Raw genomic sequence first — 5,831 nt, 5'->3', positions numbered from 1 at the left:
CACACAGAGTGTGGCTTTAGTGTTATATCATCATCTGGTGACCACATCTGTTAAACTGGCTCCCATCTGTATTCTGGTATTGGAAGTGTTATTATTGCCCACAGCACACTAGCATGTTTTTTTGGTGGGTTTTTTTTTTTACACTGTCTGTTTTTCAGCAGCAGAGTGTTGTTGCCAATCATTGTCATAAAGCAGTCTCAACAGCTCTGCTCCAAATGACCTGACGTGAGACTGTCTGGGCTCCGGGGCGGAATATTAAATGACATTGTGCTTCTGCAGCGAGCTGAGCCTCTTGAGTCACAGCCGCAGTAAAAACATTTTAACAAAATTAAAATCTCTGTGGGGGAGGGGAAAGCAGAGAATAAAGAAGGTTGGGCATGATGCTGAGAGGAGAGCAATGTGAGAGAGACATTGGTGTTGCCTAATTTCTATATTTAGTTATAATAGGAAAGTAGGGACGAAGATGGAGAGGTCTACATTTGGGATTTAAAATAGTCTAAAATTTGCTCCCCACTGAGTTGGGGGGAAAAAAGATAAGGATTTTTCTGGAAAATACATCCACTAAATTGAAAGGGGCCATGGGGCAAAGATATAAAAGCTATCTCTGGCGAGAGCAAATTGAAATAGATCAATTCCCTCTTGTCACTTCCTATTTCCAAACGAATGGATCACTTTTAAACAGCCTGGCTCTGTGCGCTGCTGCATTTGGCGCGAAGAAGGAAATATCTGATGTGTATCTCATGCAAATGGAAAATGATTGCATGACAAAGTGCTGCTGCCTCTTTAGGGAATCACTATAAATAATTCTTATTCTATGGAAAGGCTAGAACTTGAAAACCTTTATGTTAAGTTAGCGCCCTGAGGAGCACACTGTATTTTACTTTTACCCAAAGGCGTGTCTCCAGTGTCACCCTTAGCAAAGAGAGAAAAAGGGAGCAAAAAACCCCAAAATCGAAGGTAGCAGTTCCTCAGTTTGTTCCATTAAAGAAGAAAGAAATCACTTGTCCTACTGCTTACCCTCAGGGCCCAAGGGTAAGATGGGGTTTCTAAAACTCACCCACAAATGTAAAAGGATGAGCTGGAGCAAACCGTGAGGGTATCACAGAGTGTCAAGGAGCCCAAAGGCAGGAGGACAGCTGGCCCCCAACAGGATTGGAGGAGGGCACTAAAGGTCAAGAACCCACTTTTCTGTTCCTTTTCCTACTTGCAGGCAGAGGAACCCACCTGCGCAGACAGTCACGGGCTGTCTGCTGTGTTCGAGCACAAGGGGACTGGAGCCCTGGAGGGGTCAGGGAGGAATAAGAGGTGAAAGAGATAAACAGAAGCAAGCAGATAGGTCTTAACTCTGTAGACTGTGAAGCGCTGAGTTTATAAGCAAAGAGGGGGATATTTTTCAGAAAATTCTCTCTGGAAGCAACAGGGAGGCCAGCCCAAATCCATGACTCTCAACCTTTTCCCACTGTGACATCCGTGTTGACCTCTTCCCATTTCCATGTGTAACTGATATGGGGACTTCCATCCTCAAGAAAGCACATTGAACCTGGCTGGCATGGCTCAGTGGTTGAGCATCGACCTACGAACCCGGAGGTCACGGTTCAATTCCTGGTCAGGGCACATGCCTGGGTTGCATGCTCGAGTGTCAGGTGTGCAGGAGGCAGCCAATCAATGGTTCTCTCTCATCACTGATGTTTCAATCTCTCTCTCCCTCTGCCTTCCTCTCTGAAATCAATAAAAATATATTTTTAAAAACACTAAAAAAACTACTAGAGCCATAACCGGTTTGGCTCAGTGGATAAAGCATCGGCCTGCGGACTGAAAGGTCCCAGGTTCAATTCCAGTCAAGGGCATGTACCTTGGTTGCGGGCACATCCCCAGTGGGAGGTGTGCAGGAGGCAGCTGATCGATGTTTCTCTCTCATCGATGTTTCTAACTATCTCTCTCTCCCTTCCTCTCTGTAAAAAATCAATGAAATATATTTAAAAAAACTACTAGAACTGATAAATTAATTCCATAAAGTAGCAGGATACAAAATAAATACCCAGAAATTAGCTGCATTTTTATACACCAACAATGAATTATCAGAAAGGAAAACTAAGAAAGTAATTCTATTTACAATTGCATAAAAAAATACCTAGGAATAAATTTAACCAAGGATGTAAAAGACTTGCACTCGGGAAATTACAAAACACTGAAGAAAGAAATCGAGGAAGATACAAATAAGTGAACGCATGTGCTGTTCATGGGTAGGAAGACTTAGCATCATTAAAATGTCCATACCACCCAAAGCGATCTATAGCTTCAACTCAGTTCCTATCAAAACACTAATGGTGTATTTCACAGAACTAGAATCAATATTCCAAAAATGTATATGGAACCACAAAAGACCTCAAATAGCCACAGCAATTTTGGAAAAAAGCAAAGTTGGAGGAATCACTCTACCTGGTATTAAACTATACTACAAGGCCACAGTAATCAAAACAGTATGGTACTGGCATAAAAATAGACATATAGATCAATGAAACAGAATAGAGAGCCCAGACACTTTTATGGTCAATTAATATTTGACAAAGGAAGCAAGAAAATAAAATGGGGTAAAGACAGTCTATTCAATAAATGGTGCTGGGAAAATTGGACAGGTAAATGCAAAAAATGAAACTAGACCACCTCCTTACACCATATACAAGAATAAACTCAAAATGGATTAAAGACTTAAATGTAAGTCACAAAACCATAAAAATCCTAGAAGAAAACATGGGCAGTAAAATCTCAGATAGTTCCTAAAGTAATATTTTTCTGATATGTCTCCTTGGGCATGAGAAACAAAAGAAAAAATAAGCTAATGAGACTACATCACACTGAAGAGTTTTTGCACAGCAAAGGAAACTGTCAACAAAATGAAAAGACAAACCACTGAATGGGAGAAATTTGCCAATGATACATCTCATAAGGGGTTACAAGCTAAAATTTATAAAGAACTTATACACTTTAACACCAAAAAAGCAAACAATCCAATTGAAAAAAACTAAGGATCTGAATAGACCCTTCTCCAAAGAGGACATACAAATGGCCAATAGACATCTGAAAAGATGCTCAAGGTCACTAATCATCAGATAAATGCAAATTAAAGCCACAATGAGATATCTATCTGATTGCCAGAGGGAAAGGGGGTGGTAGCGGGTAGAAGAGGCAAAAGGAGGGAGACTTAGGGTAATGAACACAATACAAAATACAGATGATGTATTATAGAATCGCACACCTGAAACCGATGTAACTTTATTAACCAATGTCACCCTACTAAACTCAATAAACATTTTTTAAAGGTAGGAGAGGAAACTATCTGTCCCTTGGCAAAGGCAAAGCACGGAAAGATTAACTTGTTCATCTCAGCCTAGGTGCTGAAAAGGTAAAAAGAAGTTTAAGAAAATAATGAAAAGGAAAGATGTTTCCTGACAGAATTAGCTATAAGAGCAAGCCCTTCTCTAACCCACACTGGGCTTTGATTACACTACTGCCTCCATTGACACCACAGAGTCCCCCGAGGCTCATGAATGGGCAGCACCATAATCTTCAGGAAGATGGCGTGAACAATGGGTTAAAAGTAAAACAGTTTTAAGAGGCAGTCAAGTTGGGGCCATCCTGAAGATCTGTGCCTGGTGGGAATGCAGACTGGTGTGGCCACTGTGGGAAGCAGAATGGGATTTCCTCAGAAAATTAAAACTGGAGCTGCCTTAAGACCCAGTGATGCCACTTCTGGGAATATATCCGAAGAGACACGAAACACTAATTTGAAAGGATATATGCACCTCTATGTTCACTGCAGCATTATTTAAATAGCCAAGATCTGGAGGCAGCCCATCTGCCTAGCAGATGAGTGGATAAAAAAGCAGTAGTACGTTTACACAATGGAATACTAATCAGCCATAAGAAAGAAGGAGATCTTACCCTTTGTGACAGCATGGATAGACCTGGAGAGTATTATGCTAAGCAAAAAAGCCAGTCAGAGAGAGAGAGAGAGAGAGACAAAAACCATGTGATTTCACTTAGATTTGGAATCTAATGAATAGAATAAACAAGCAAAAGACTCGTAGATACAGAGAACAGCCTGATGGGGGTGGACCAGGTGCCCAATGGGTCGCTGTCAACAGCGAGAGCCAGTTCTAATGCTATGCTCCCTGAAAGTCCAGCGACTGTTAGAAAAAAAAAAGTTGAGCCCTGGCCGGTGTGGCTCAGTGGAATGAGCATCGTCCCATTCACCAAGAGGTTGCTGGTTCAATTCCTGGTTGGGGCACATGCCCAGGTTGCAGGCTCCACCCGCAATGGGGAGTGTGCAGGAGGCAGCCGATCGATGATTCTCTTTCATCGTTGATGTTTCTCTCTCTCTCTCTCCCTCCCTCTCTCTCTCTCTCTCTCTTTCTCTCCCTTTAAAATCAATTAAAAATATTTAATTTTTTTTTATTTTTTCAAAGAAGAAAAGGAAGAGTAGAAAGAGGAAGAGGAGGAGGTGTTCAATGTCCCGCCCTATCCCCCAGTTTACATCTGTAGATAACCTCCCCTAAACTGAAGTGTTCCTCTCTGGAGAGGGTGCAACACATAGCTGAGGGTACAAATGCAATAAGTGTAAACAGTCGGTGAGTGTGTGCACACAAGGTGCTGTGACTACCCGCCTTCTTCCTGCTACTTGGTTCCCAGAACTTGGCAGCTAGAGTCACACCAGAAAATAAACATGAATCTGAGTGACTACCGACATGGTCCCTCGTGAGAGAGGCAAAGGGCGTCTCCAGGGGATGCGAGAGGAGGCACCAGGATGACAGCTGTGCCCCAGCTACAGAGGAAACTGGTCTGTATTGGAGCAGCGTGGGTCAGGGCAGAGAGTCAGAGCCGTCATCACCAAGACCTCTGCCATTGCCTCTCTCTCCCCCTCTCTCCTGAAGACAGACACCTGGACTTATTCTTTCTTTTTTAAAATTTTTATTGATTTTTTAGGGAAGAAGGGAGAGAGAGAGAGAGAGAGAGAGAGAGAGAGAGAGAGAATCATTGATCAGCCGCTTCCTGAACATCCCTTATTGGGGATCGAGCCTGCAACCCAGGCATGGGCCCCTGACTGGAATCGAACCTGGGACCCTTCAGTCCACAAGCCAACGCTCCATCCCCTGAACCAAACCAGCTAGGACTGAAGACAGGTGCGTGGCCTTGTTCTTATATGTGCTTGACCTTTTGGACCACTGCTATAAAAACGTGTGCTCCCCTCTGGGCCCTGTTGCTTGATCAGCCAAGTTGCTCATTCACGGCAAGGAGTTTGACCTCCTGAGAGCTGGAGGCAGGTCACAGGGTCTTAGAGGCAGGAGTTTACCCCACTCCCTTTGAAGCTATTCTTTATGACAATGTGCATGTTCCACCCTGTAGCCCTGTCAGGTGCCCCAGCTGTGGGCAGCCATCCATTTCCCAGAACTTGTTCTCTTCCTAAAGTTCCCAGAACTCAGTTTCCTAACATCAAACTTAGCAAATCGCCTACTAGTAGGTAGCAAACCCCCGAATGAGGGTGTATGTTGATTAACACACTGCATATTGGGTAGAATTAATGCGATTGTGACAGGCAGTGGACTTGTGCGACCCAGCTACATCCAAGCCGACACAGCCCTTCCCAAACCATTCTCACCTCGTTCTCCTGTCTCTCAATTACCTATGTGCCATGTTGTTTAAGATATTAGATTTGGGGACACAAATACACAATTTTTCTCTACAAATTACAATGCAGAAAACTGCATTGAGAGGCTGCACCCTGTGAAGTTGGGGGATTCGAAACCAAGGGCTCTTCTAACAGGAAAGCATCC

This window comes from Myotis davidii, unplaced genomic scaffold (genome assembly GCF_000327345.1).
Source record: "Myotis davidii unplaced genomic scaffold, ASM32734v1 scaffold455, whole genome shotgun sequence".
Lineage (NCBI taxonomy): Eukaryota > Metazoa > Chordata > Mammalia > Chiroptera > Vespertilionidae > Myotis > Myotis davidii.
The sequence above is the reverse complement of the archived record's forward strand: the minus strand, read 5'-3'. Positions refer to the sequence as shown.